The sequence below is a fragment of the Nothobranchius furzeri genome, chromosome 1 (genome assembly GCF_043380555.1).
Source record: "Nothobranchius furzeri strain GRZ-AD chromosome 1, NfurGRZ-RIMD1, whole genome shotgun sequence".
Taxonomy (NCBI): domain Eukaryota; kingdom Metazoa; phylum Chordata; class Actinopteri; order Cyprinodontiformes; family Nothobranchiidae; genus Nothobranchius; species Nothobranchius furzeri.
Genome location: NC_091741.1, coordinates 110,515,366 through 110,528,498, shown reverse-complemented (window position 1 = coordinate 110,528,498; position 13,133 = coordinate 110,515,366). Strand labels below are relative to the sequence as shown.

General features: G+C 41.7%; 1 protein-coding gene and 1 long non-coding RNA gene across 3 annotated transcripts in view; both read right to left on the bottom strand.

The window, feature by feature from the left end:
- The window catches only part of il1rapl2 (interleukin 1 receptor accessory protein-like 2), a 713,182-nt gene that overhangs the window by 485,338 nt on the left and 214,711 nt on the right, over nucleotides 1-13,133 (bottom strand). The gene's annotated exons all lie outside the window — the stretch shown is intronic.
- On the bottom strand, nucleotides 9,819-10,801 carry LOC129162684 (uncharacterized). The gene is made up of 3 exons (XR_011521824.1): nucleotides 10,669-10,801; nucleotides 10,379-10,545; nucleotides 9,819-9,952 (listed from the first exon to the last, which is right to left on the bottom strand). It is a non-coding gene; the product is annotated as an uncharacterized lncRNA (long non-coding RNA).

The following is a 13,133-nucleotide window of genomic DNA, read 5'->3' as shown; positions in this document are numbered from 1 at the left end:
AGTAGAAGCTAACTGTTAGCATTAGCAACTCCACCACACAGCAGAACTCCTCCAGGTTTGTGTTATTTGTGGAGATAAAACATCAACGTTGCAGAGCAGACAGAGTCAGTGGTAGAGTTGTGTTGCTGTTAGCCAATCAGAGGAGAGATGTCCAAATACCAGGAAATAAGTCTCAAAACCTTGCAGTCTGAAGCTCAACTGTCATCTGGCATCCTTGTAGGTCCTGAAATAGGAGCACCTGAGCATTTTATACCCAGAATACCACTTAAAAGCATTCATTCTAGAGACCACTGCAAATGTATTGATTAAACAAGTGAACCTCACCTTTAATGGTGGCACAGAGTTAAGCGCTCGTGCCGTAATCTGAAGGTTGCAGGTTCGAGCTCCGCTCTGTCTGTCGCTGTGTCCTTGGGCAAGACACCTGTGTTCAGAGGGACTGGTGGCGCCAGTGTTCGGCAGCCTCGCCTCGCCTCGCCTCTGTCAGCACCACCAGAATGTGAATGTTGTAAAGTGTCTTGCGGGTTCTAGCACTTTAAATTCAGGCCCTTTACCATTTACAGGGTTTTTGATGGAAGTGTATCTGAGTGCAAACAGTAAGCTAATTAACAATGAGACCATGTTTGTGGTTTCACTATTTCAGCTGTGGAACTGCAAGAACCTGTGTACTGACAGGCATGAAGGCAGGGTCACCTGAAACGTGTTCATCAAAATACAAACACATCTGAATGATCTCCAGTTCACCTGGAACACAATCTGGTAGTAGACCAATCATGTGTGTGTGTGTGTGTGTGTGTGTGTGTGTGTGTGTGTGTGTCAGCCTAGAATATTGAGAGCCCAAGATGTATTGTCTCCCTTGTGAATTTTTATGCAGCCAATTTATCTTTGAGTGGAGCTGTGTGTGATAGTATGTGTGTGTGTGTGTGTGTGTGTGTGTGTGTGTGTGTGTGTGTGTGTGTGTGTGTGTGTGTGTGTGTGTGTGTGTGTAAAGCAGCCTGTTTGGTAGCCTAATTCATCTATCGTGTTACAGATTCTGACTGCTTCACACACACACACACACACACACACACACACACACACACACACACACACACACACACACACACACACAACTTCTCTAAGTGAAATAAAGAACCGATACAAGCTGTTCGTGTGTCCTTTGACCACAAATGACTGAGTTCATTGTAGCCTGAAAAAGTTCAGCGGGCATTTTGTTCAGTTATGAGAGTAAGAATAAAATTCTCCGCCACTCGTACAAAAGGGTGTGTTAGCTGTGGTACTTCCAGTAGTTAGATAGTAATGGTTTTGCCGGAGCACCTTCTTTTGGTTTTGGCTCCGTGTTTTTGTCAGAGTTGCTGCAGGGAATTGGGAGTATTGAGCTCCACTTTGGGTTGAACCAAACAGAGACCGGTGATTTGCTGTGGCGACGCCTGGCGGGAAGCGCCGTGTTCATAGTAGCCACAGCTCTACCTTTTCCCGTTTGCACACATTAAATCGCTGTTGCACTCCCTTCACTGTCCAGTTTAAAATACGTACAAACTGCAGATTTTCTCTGCCCTGAGGCAACATGTTAGCTCTGCATTAGCCTGCTAGCTAACAGCTACGTGTTACAGCATCTTAATCCCTAGCTGCCTCAAATTATGTGACACGACAGTGTTCCTGTTGCTCATGAAACATAAAAAATTGATGAGTCTTTGTTATTACGAGTGAAAATCTACCTCAGGATAAATTTCAAAGGTAATGTTTTCTGTTTTATAACGTTAAATCTGATCTTTTCCACCCGATTCCAATCTTTTGAAAATCACCGGATCAAAGCATCCCTGCAGTCTATGATCCGTCAGTCTGAGTATTCACCTCTGACCTCAGCGAGACGTTTTAGTCCACACAACTGCTGCACCCTGGACAGTTTGTCTTGTTTTTGTTTTGGGTCTTTGGGTAATTTAAAAACAATTGCTGACATTTCTATACCATATATATATATATACCAAGGATGCTTGGCTTTAACTCTGTTTTTGTATCTACATGTGATCCCTCGTTTATCGTGGTAGATGCGTTCCAGACCTGGCCGCGATAGGTGAAAATCCGCAAAGTAAGGGCACCATATTTACAGTATTTATTTAACAGGTACGTATTCAGTATTCAAACTTTTAAAACCCTCCCTTTACATAGAAAAAAAATTTACTTAGTTTTTTTATGGTTTTATTAAAAAAAGTGCATTTTATAATGAAATTGATGAAAAAAATAGGAATTTCTTGATATTTCGCATAGAAAAATACCGCAAATCGGTGAAAAATAACGTGAATCAGTGAATTTCCCCTGAATAAGTCTCCAAAGAAAAAATCTGCGAAGTCGTGAATCCGCAATAAACGAACCGCAAAGTAGCGAGGGATCACTGTAACTGTATTGATTGTGATTTTATTGTTGCATTTAGCTGTTCATCCACCTTGTGAAGCACTTTGCTCACCTACAGGTGTTGTGAAAATTGTATATAAATAACATTTACAGATCATACTCTGTAAACTCAAGAGATGGTTGTGGGTTCAACTCCAAGTAGATCTGCTCTGACAAGCCTGTCTGGTACCAACAACCATGCCATGTTCATGTTCATGGCACACATTTGGTGGCATTGTTGCCTCAAAGATAGAGGGTTGCAGGTTCACTGAAGGACCGTGGGCAGCAACACACCCAGAAAGTGCTTCGTCCACTGAAAGTGGCTTTGGATCAAAGGCTCTCCTGTATAAATAAAACATAAACAAAGTGAAATCTCCTTCCTTCTTATGCTGATTTGAACATCAGCAGGTTGTCTTCCCTAGATCAATAAACATGGAGCTTCTTCCTTGTGACTGGCTAATAGCTAAGCAGGTGTAAGTTGTAGAGTGAGTGGTGGGTGTATGGTTTGAGTCTACAGTTACTTCTACCCTGATCACTTTCAGACTATTTTTCACATGCAGCTAAAAGCCTGCTGTCAGCCAGACGAGTGTACGAGTCCATCACCTGCTGTGAACCTTTACAGATAAAGTACACACTCTTAATGCTTGCTGCACACTATTTGCAGGGGAGATTAAAAATACCCTCCTTGCTGCTCTAATGGACGTGTAGAGTTAGTTTGGTAGAGTCACCCCTGTCTGTTTGTATGATACCTCGTGAACCACCAAACACATTTTAAAGGTGTGGTACACTGAAAAAAACATTTTTGATTTATTATTTCTGAGTTTCTCATGCACACTGGGAAAGGTTGAAAATAGTCTCCTACACCTATCTCCTGCATTAGCTTCTGATAGAAAATAGACGGTGAATCTCTAGGAATAGAAAATCCTGGCAGATCTACGTCTCGCTGTGAGTTGGACTCAGTCATATTGACTCACAACGGGGAAGGCTGTTGTTGTTTTAGCATCTCGGTCAACAGAAGCTAACCGCTAGCATTAGCAAGTCACTGACATCGCAGAAGCCCCTCCAGGCTTGTTTTTTGTGGACATAAAATATTAATTTCCCCAGGTAAAAAGTTGGTGATAAAGTCCATCCATCCATCCATCCATCCATCCATTTTCATCCACTTATCCGGAGTCGGGTCGCGGGGGTAGTAGCCTAAGGCGAGAGGCCCAGACTTTCCTCTCCCCAGCCACTCGGGCCAGCTCCTCCGGGGGAATCCCAAGGCGTTCCCTGGCCAGGTGAGAGACATAGTCCCTCCAGCGTGTCCTGGGTCTACATTTAGGTCTCCTCCCGGTTGGACATGCCCGGAAAACCTCACCAGAGAGGTGTCCAGGAGGCATCCTGACCAGATGCCCGAGCCACCTCAACTGGCTCCTCTCGATGTGGAGGAGCAGCGGGTCTACTCCGAGCCCCTCCCGAATGATCGAGCTTCTCACCCTATCTCTAAGGGAGAGCACAGCAACTCTTCGGAGAAAACTCATTTTGGCCGCTTGAATCCGTGATCTCGTTCTTTTGGTCACTACCCACAGCTCATGACCATAGGTGAGGGTAGGAACGTAGATCGACCGTGATGGAGTCACGTAGCTTGTATCCAATTCACTTGTGGGATTTTTGTGCCCTGAGTACAGCCTGTAAGGCATTCATTACCACTAGAGACCACCGCAAATGCACCGATTAAACGAGTGAACCACTCCTTTAATAACATTTCCTAATAAAAGTTTGTATTTTTAATCAGCTAAATTTTAATAAATAATAAATTAAAAAGCTCAAAACTCAAGGGATAATACATTATGTCAACACATTACATAAAAACATTTATGTAGATTCTGTTTTGTTTCCAGTAGTTTGTCACAAACTCTCGTTGGTTCTTTCAAGACGAGTCAAGCCTGTGAAGAAGGCATGTTTGTTCAATATAAAACAGCACAAACAACATGACTCTCAAACAGATATTAGCCAACATCACAGCCCATGATCAGCTGGAGGACGATGAACCCTCCTACCATGAATGCATCTACGCACTCCCCCGTGTCTTGCTGCTTTTCGCCCCTCCTTCAGGATCTGCGTCTGCTGGCCTCTTACATTCAACACTCTGGGATCATAATCTGCTTCCATTTTGACAGACTCATTTTCCCTCGAGGTTTACGAACGCCAAGCTGATGTACCGAGGCTGCCCTTTGGAATGACTTACTTAGTAAAAGCATTTCATATCAAAATACATCTTCTGTTAAAATAAATATCCTGTAGAGAGTGGAGGGAGACGGAATGCTAATGGTTGTTTTCCCGTTTGTTTGACCCGTTAAACCCAGATACGTTTCATGTTTCTGTTGGACTTTTGCGCCACGGCTCTCAGAGTGAAACGACTGTAAGATTGCAATCACAATACGAGCAGATCAGATTTTCTAAATGCTAAGAAAATGTATTTCAGAGCTTTTCTTATCACCAGCAGTGCCAGGTACAAAGCACAGTCTGTCCAACAAAAATAAATAAAGGAAAAAAAAACAGATATCGCAAGCCCACAGTATTGAAAGGCTTGATAAAACCACACTCCTGAGCTTTTTATCAGCTACAAGTCAGAAAATCATGACAACCAGTGAAATCTGTCTTTAGAAACAGAAACAAGTTTCATGGATTTAGCCAAATCGGGACTTTTTTCAAACGTTGAGTAGCGAGTCATTTAACTTCTGTTACCTGCCTACACATTTTCTGTGTGTCTTTTCAATGATGCAAGCAGAAAAATGCACGTCGTCATGGTGGAGGACAAACAACAGAGTAAAAATGAAGAACCTGTGCAGAGACAGAGGGGAGTTTCAAATGGTTCTGGGTGTTTTACTTGGCTTTCTGCAAGCGTAGCACATAAAGAAAATAGACTTGGAGGTGTAAAATTATGTAGTGAGGTTTGACTACATATTTATTAAAAATAACCTGTAAAATGGGATAATTTCATATAAATATGAAATATCAACGTGATTAAACTTTGAATGCTTAATCAGAAGATTCTACTTTACTTATTCAGGGATCATAAACACACTTCGTATTAATTCAGACAGAGTCAGTATATAGTTTATAAAAAGGAATTTATTTATTTCCCTAAACTAATAATTATACATGACAAGATATGAATGGAATAATGGATATGAAGTGATTTAATGTGATGTGTGGAATGTTGTCATGGAACTAGATGTTTTAGCAGAACCTTTCTTAAGTATCTGAGAGAATTTGTAGAGTCTGGGTTGTAAAATAATTTGTCTGTAAACTATAGATTTGTTTATAAAAACCATCCGACGCAATCTGTTGAATCGACACATCCTTATGTGAAGATTCCCATTCAGATCCAGGGGTCATGAGGTACCAGGAACCAGTAGATCAGCTCCGATACGACTCGTCTAGTCTTGAGATCTCTCCAGGTCATAACAGGAAGCTGGAATGCTTGTTTGCATCTAAGGCTGTTGTTTGGCTCTTAGAAGAGCCGTTTTGTGTCTGTGTAACTCACAGCGTTGCAGAGAGGCTTTTGACTTAAGGTCAAAGAGAAGATGGTTTCAAAATTGCTTCTTCCCCGATTTGGCCGAATCGAGAGTCAGCTGGAAACTGAATTAATCGGGAAGTAATTCCTGTTTTATTAAAACCCCAATTTTGCTAAATTTGGTAAATCAGAATCTGACACGTTTGTGGGTTTTATCAAAACATCTCTCAGACTTCACTAAGATCCTCTGAGAGGTTAACTCTTTGTGGGAATGAGAATGTTTCAAAAGCACTTATGTGAGGTGAATATTAACATGAATAAGTATCTTATTGTAATGTGTGCGAGTGTAGATATTGATTAAGTTGTTAAATCAAACACAAACTGATCTGGTGTACATAAGATCTGAAATGGATCATTGTAGGAACAATGTTTATTTTGATTCAAGTTCAGATTATTCAAACATTTAATTTAAACATCATGTTGATTCCACACATCTGATTATTCCAGTGTATAAAATGTAAAGTTATTTATAATTCAAGATGACTTTTTCTCAGAGTGAAACCGCAGGAGTCTGCATGAGGCATTGAGTGAGAATGTTTTGTCTTCTTGCAGTAGCAAGAACTGGGGCAGAGTCTTGTTTTGGATTTGGGGCCAAACAGATGTTGGGTTCATGTCTGGCAATGAAACATTACTTCCTGGTCAATTTGTCAGTGAAAACTGACCTCTTGGTACGTCACAATTAGCAGAGTGACATGTCTTCAGGGATTCATCTAAAATATAATGCTTGCTAGATAAGATAGATAAGATAGATAATAGATAGATAGATAGATAGATAGATAGATAGATAGATAGATAGATAGATAGATAGATAGATAGATAGATAGATAGATAGATAGATAGATAGATAGATAGATAGATAGATAGATACACTTTATTGTCCACCTCTAATTGAGGCAGAAATTCACTTTTGGCATGGGTCACCTTACAATACAATCCATATCGAATTCACAAAAATGCATAAAAAGATAATTAAACGGTATTAGAATGTTATCATCGTAAAAAAAATAAAACTGTACACTATGCTTGACGCACTTTCCGTGATGCTTACGCGTCCGGTGGAAAGGCATCATTGGTCTCTTGACCAACTCTACGAGTTAAAATCCGAGCCACTTGTCCCTACCAGCAGGCCAACAGGTTAACGTGTCAGCCGCTAAGCTTGACGCCGCCCACATTGAGCTCCTGAGCCAAGGACCCATCCTCACATCTGTAAAGGATGCTGTGCTCTGAAACCCGTTCATTTGTATTGGAGGCTTCAGTTTGGCACTGTGCTGAGAAAAGTGCAAGAGCAGAGCACCGCTGAGCTTCATGCAGGGAAAATCGTGTCACGGTCAAAGTTCTGCTCGGTTGAACGAACACGTATAGATTCAGATACTTGAGCTGAAGCTTCGTCAGCCTGAAACCTCCACACCATGTGGTGAAATCATGTACACACACTTTCAACCTTATACACTTTGTGTCTATCACACATGCACACTCCTCACTGCTTCTCTTCTGTTCTCACAAGCTGGAAGGATGAGTGTTGCATTTATAATGGTAAAGCTAACAGCTCCCTCTCTCGCTTACTATCTTCTGCGCTGGTTCTCAGTAGGTTCTCGGGGAGCTGGTGTCCAACTCCAGCAGTCAATAGGTGAGAGCTGGGGGACATTCTGGACAAGTCACCACCAAAGGGACACTCAGAGACAAACAACCAGCCACACACACTCACCTAGGGACACTTTAGAGCTAATAAATAACCTAGCATGCATGTTCATGATCTGTGGGATGAGAAACCTGCAGAAAACCCACACGTGCACGGAGAACATGTTAACTGCACCCTGAAAGACTCTGGGTCTCAAACCCACCACAAGCCCTGGTGCTACTATGATGATGGCACAGGAGTTAAGCACTCGCCCTGTAATCGGAAGGTTGCAGGTTCGAGCCCCGCTCAGTTTGTCGCTGCTGTTGTGTCCTTGGGCAAGACACTTAACCCACCTTGCCTGCTGGTGGTGGTCAGAGGGACCAATGGCGCCAGTGCTCGGCAGCCTCGCCTCTGTCAGTGCGCCCCAGGGCAGCTGTGGCTACATCATAGCTCATCGCCACCAGTGTGTGAGTGACTGATTGTGTTGTAAAGCGCCTTGGGGGGTTACAGGCCATGTACTATTTCACTAACGGTGCCAACATGCAGCCTGGGAGCTTTTCCTGCTCACTTTGTTTCCATTAAGTCTCCTGAAAACTCCTCCTATTTGGCACCAAAGTCTCTGTCCTTCTGTTCTGGATGAGGAAGCTCAGCACATCTGGTTTTTTGGTGTAGAAGAGGCATTGGACCTATTGGTTCAGCCCTGGCTACGCCCTTGCAACAACATCCTCAAAAACTTCAAAAGATGGCCGTTTTCCCCAGAGGATACATCAGCAACGTTTAATTACACACATCATCTCATTATTAGCTCCACCTTCAAGTGGATAGTTCTCTCTTTCACAGCAAAGCTCTTTTTATCTCCGTGTTCCTGACTTCCACAGCTTACAGTCACACAGAAGAAAGGGGAGCTCAGTGTGAGAAATGACTGGTCTATTGTTTGTCCTCCGACAGGACAGACAGGAAGTTTGCCGACATCGGATGAAAGCATGTGATATAAAACCTGCAGAGATTGCACATTAACAGTGTGACACATCCTAGATGTGCTAATAATAGGTTGCAGTGGGAGTTCAGCGAGGCTGAATAGCTATGTGACAACGTCTTTTATAATTGTATAATTGTTCTATTGCATCTGCGATACTGCCAGGTTTGTATGTTGTGAAGAACTAAAGCTCATAGCTTCTGTTTTTGTGTATTTATGTTGTGTTTTTGAGGTCTTCTCACAAAACAAGTTACTGACATGCGTGGCGGTTCACTTGGTTTTCCTTTAGAAGACAAGGTCAAAGGTCATCTGGGCAATATGGAACCCAATGGAAGCCAGGACTAATAAACATAAAGTCTCTGTCAGGTCCAAACCTGAAGCTGATCACGATGAGTGCCGCTGTACAGGATACGATGAATAGTTAATGAGAAGGTTTGTTTCAGTTTTGTGAAAGTTCTGGAGATTGTCTGAAAACCACCAGTTTAAGGTTGTTAGCCCACATCTGTGCAGAACCTCTGGTATGGGGCATCAATGCTGCGGCCCAGTGGCTGATTCCTACTGTTGCTGCTAGTTGTGCTTGGTTGAAGAGCCATTAAATTAGGGATGCAACGATGCCACTCTTTTCCAGCACCTTCACCCACAGATTAAGACCTAAGCCCAGTGGCGGCTGGTGAAAAATATTTTTGGTGGGGCTGTGCTATTTTTTTATTTTTAAACAAACTTGTGCTTTCTGAGCTTTGTGCACAACTTCACTATTTCCTGAATTAAGCACAGCTCTTTTATTTCCTGTCTTACATCATTGGACAAACTGATTAATCCAGGTGTGTCTGACTATTGGCACGCTGCCTTGCGGACCAAGGTTGAAAAATACTGCATTAAATTGCACATAAAATAACATGACCATAAATGGTAAATAGGCAATGCAAGAGGCAAGTAACAAAAACATTTTGTTTAATTTCAACATTTGAGTGAACACCAAACATTATGAGCAGGTCACTGTTACAGTAATGGTAGTAAACACTACTTAGACAAAATGCCAGAAATTTACACTGTTAAATATTTCTGGAGTGTTGTGCCAAGGTCAACTTTATACAAAGATCAAGTGGATGCATGTGTGTGTGTGTGTGTGTGTGTGTGTGTGTGATACCTCATTTGTACAGAAATTTTGCCCTTCTGTCCTTCTGAGTGGCAAAGCTCTCGATGACCTTTTTATTGAAGTCAGGAATGTTTGTGACAAGCTTTTTTTCCATGGAGAGCATGGCAAGAGCATTCAGCCCATCCTGTGTCATGGTGTTCCTCAAGGAAAGTCTTAATCCTCTTTAAAGTAGAAAGGCACCTTTCTGATTCGGCTGTGGTCATGGGTGTGGTGACAAGAATCTTCTTTTGCATGGCTCAGGATGGTGTGAAAAACCTGTCATATGATAAATAAAAAACAACAGATAAGTACATAGGAAACACTTTCATAATGTCATCAGTATCCTCTTACAAATGTCATATTTCCCAGTTTTTGGGACCATAAAACATTTCTGATTCTCAATCAGATGTTTTTACATTTGAGGTAAAAACATCTAATTGAGAATCAGAAATGTTTTATTGTCCCAAAAGCTGGGAAATTTGTTTGCTGCAGCAGAAAATGGAATCAGATTGATGTATGTACAAATTTACATGAAATACACATTTACATGTTTAAATATGTATAATAAGTATGTGTGTTGAAATGAGTTTTTACAGTTATTGCACATTAAACATGTTATTAAACAAATGTCCCGGTTTGTGGGACAACCAAGGATTTCTGATTCTGATTGTCTTGTTCACAGAAATGTAATGTACAGCTTACCTCTGCACCCAGCTGCTGTTGTTCCCTGCATGGCAACGTTAGCTCTGCTGCCTAGCATGGCTAGCTTCACCGTGTTGTTGTCCATGTGTGCCCGGGATGACTCGTGTTTCTTCACCTTCTCAGAAAAATGTTTCATGTCTGTAACTCCTGACTCATCCATGCCTTATCTGTCCCAGCCGTTTTGAATAACAAACACAGAAAGCAAAATAACGCATTAGCGTGATTGCATCCAGCTAGCCACTGCTTCCTGGTGTACCAATTTCGGGAGAAGCCTAGTGTGTACAGTTTACCTCTCTCCTTCTCCTGCTGGCTTATCTTTACGTCGGGCTGATCTGGTCCAAGCTCTTTGACATTAAGTTTTTCCACCATAGTTCTCCTCTCGAACGGATACTGGAGAGGAGACCGAACTGAATTCAGAGGCTGCTGAGATCTGGTATCCATGCTGGTTGTAGTCACCGGCGGCGTCCATGTTACATCTGCGTCACGACCAAAAACGACTCTGCCGAGTTCTACCGAACACCAACGAATCCTTTGGCGGTAGCTCCATCGCCCATCATGCTTCTGAAACGTTCTGAAACAATGTCGACGCTGATTGGATACATTCCCATTCCTACCCTTTGATATTCTTGTCAGCAATTGGACAGCTGGTCTCATCCTGTTTGGGCGATTGAAAAACAGCACACAGCCTCCACCGCTCGGCAGAGCTCGGCAGAGACCGGCAGAGACCAATATATATATATATATATATATATGATTTATTTTTGTTACAAAACACACAGTTAACTTAGAATGTGTGATTATTGTTAATTTTATTTATTTATTTTTTAAAATAAAAATTAAAAAACGGAAAAACTGGGAGGGCGGCGCCCTATCGCCCTCTACTGGCCAGCCGCCACTGCCTAAGCCGCCAGCAAGTCTGAAGGACTCCACAACATCACATCACCTGCTCTCCGGAAGAAGGACTTCACACACAGCCTAGTCATAATAAAACAGTCTTAAGCTTTCTTTATGTTATTATTGTTAAATAATCATTTGATCACTTTGCTCATTATAAATGTATTTTAATCAAATTAATGATTATTATGCTTTGAGTAATCATAATGAACTATAATGAATCGGTATACTTAATTAAATAATGTTTTTGAAGATGTTTAGCGATGACCTTCACACCTGCTCATACAGGTCCGTATCCACAGTAACTTCAAAACACATTTGCTCTGACGCACAACAAGTTTGCTTTGGGAAGAGAAGTGGTTTCGGTAAGGAGTCAGTAGGTTTGGATGAGAGCTGGGGTGCGGAACGAACGCCACGGGGAAAAGAGCCCGGCAGGCTCCTTTTCTCCCACCACGCTATTTCTGTCAAGCTAGACAGAATAGCTGAGATGCAACCAGCTAACGCAGACTCATCCCAGAGTCTTTTGATTTCTGAGTTAATTTCAACATGAGAAAGCGCATCTGCCGTAACGCTTCAGCAACGTGTACCGAGGTCAACTCTGGACCGGATCGTCACATACCTTTGCCTTCTCTGTCAGCCAAGGTGGCATCTGGATAAACATCCTCCTGTGAGGTCCGGATCTAAAAGAGGGTCCTAAGTGCGGTGAGGCAGAACACGACCAGATAGCGTTCTGATGCTGTTTTTCTAATAAGAACTAAAGTTTAATTGCAAAACATCATTTTCACTCAGTTCACCTTCACTCTCCCTGAAGCAATCTCAGACACCTGCATGCACGCATTCATAATTCCATCATCCTCAATCTTAGCACATCCAACACAAGGTCTATTTGAGGAAGCTTAAAATATCAACTCTTAAAGATTGTCCAACAAGGTTGCCAATGTTGATTGTTTTTCCTATGATTGTCATTTCAAATCGTTAGTTTAAATTGAAGAAATTAATCTCTTAAAATTTAAACTTGTCTTTTCATTGAACTGAAACACAGACAAACGGATATGATTGTCAGTTTATTGATGAAAACAACCTTTGAGTCTTCTTATCTCTATAACATTTGGTTATTAATTTGTTAAAATTAATATTCCAGATTATTATGTAGAATGGTTCATCTTTCATAAAAGAGTCAAGAACCATTATGCTACAACTGATACTTGGATCTGAGTACTCACCGACACCAATTAATGATACCGATACTTCTACCACACCAAAAAATGCTTTGCATTTGAATACAGGTTTTATTTTCTTCTCTGGTTTCAACAGGAAAAGACTGTGAGGTAGAAAAAAAATAAATTGATAGAAATTACCACAAAACTAAATTATTAGGTGAACAAAAATGACAAGTTAGTGAAGCCACTTTCAGACAAGTGAATTGGTATTGGTTCCTGGTATTGGTGAACTTTTACTGATAACGATGCTTGTATCAGCCCGATACCGATAACAATATCGATATCGCTGCATCCCTACGTTAAATAGAGTGTTCCGTCTCTATTTCCATGTGCTGCCTAGTGTAATGGCCAATGCCTGTTTATTTCTGTTGCACTTTGATCCTTTCAGTGAAGGAATATAGACGGCTACCGCTTCCTTCCGATTCAGGACCCTGGACAGTGACACACCCGAAAGTGCTTCGTCTCCTCATCCCGCCTGGATTTGGTCGGCACACCTGAAATTAATTCCCTGATGGCAGCTAGGAAGTGCCACTCCTTAAAACCCTAGACTGCTCCCCACCCACCCTGGGGAGGGTGTGTGGATGGCTCATATATATATATATATATATATATATATATATATATATATATATATATATATA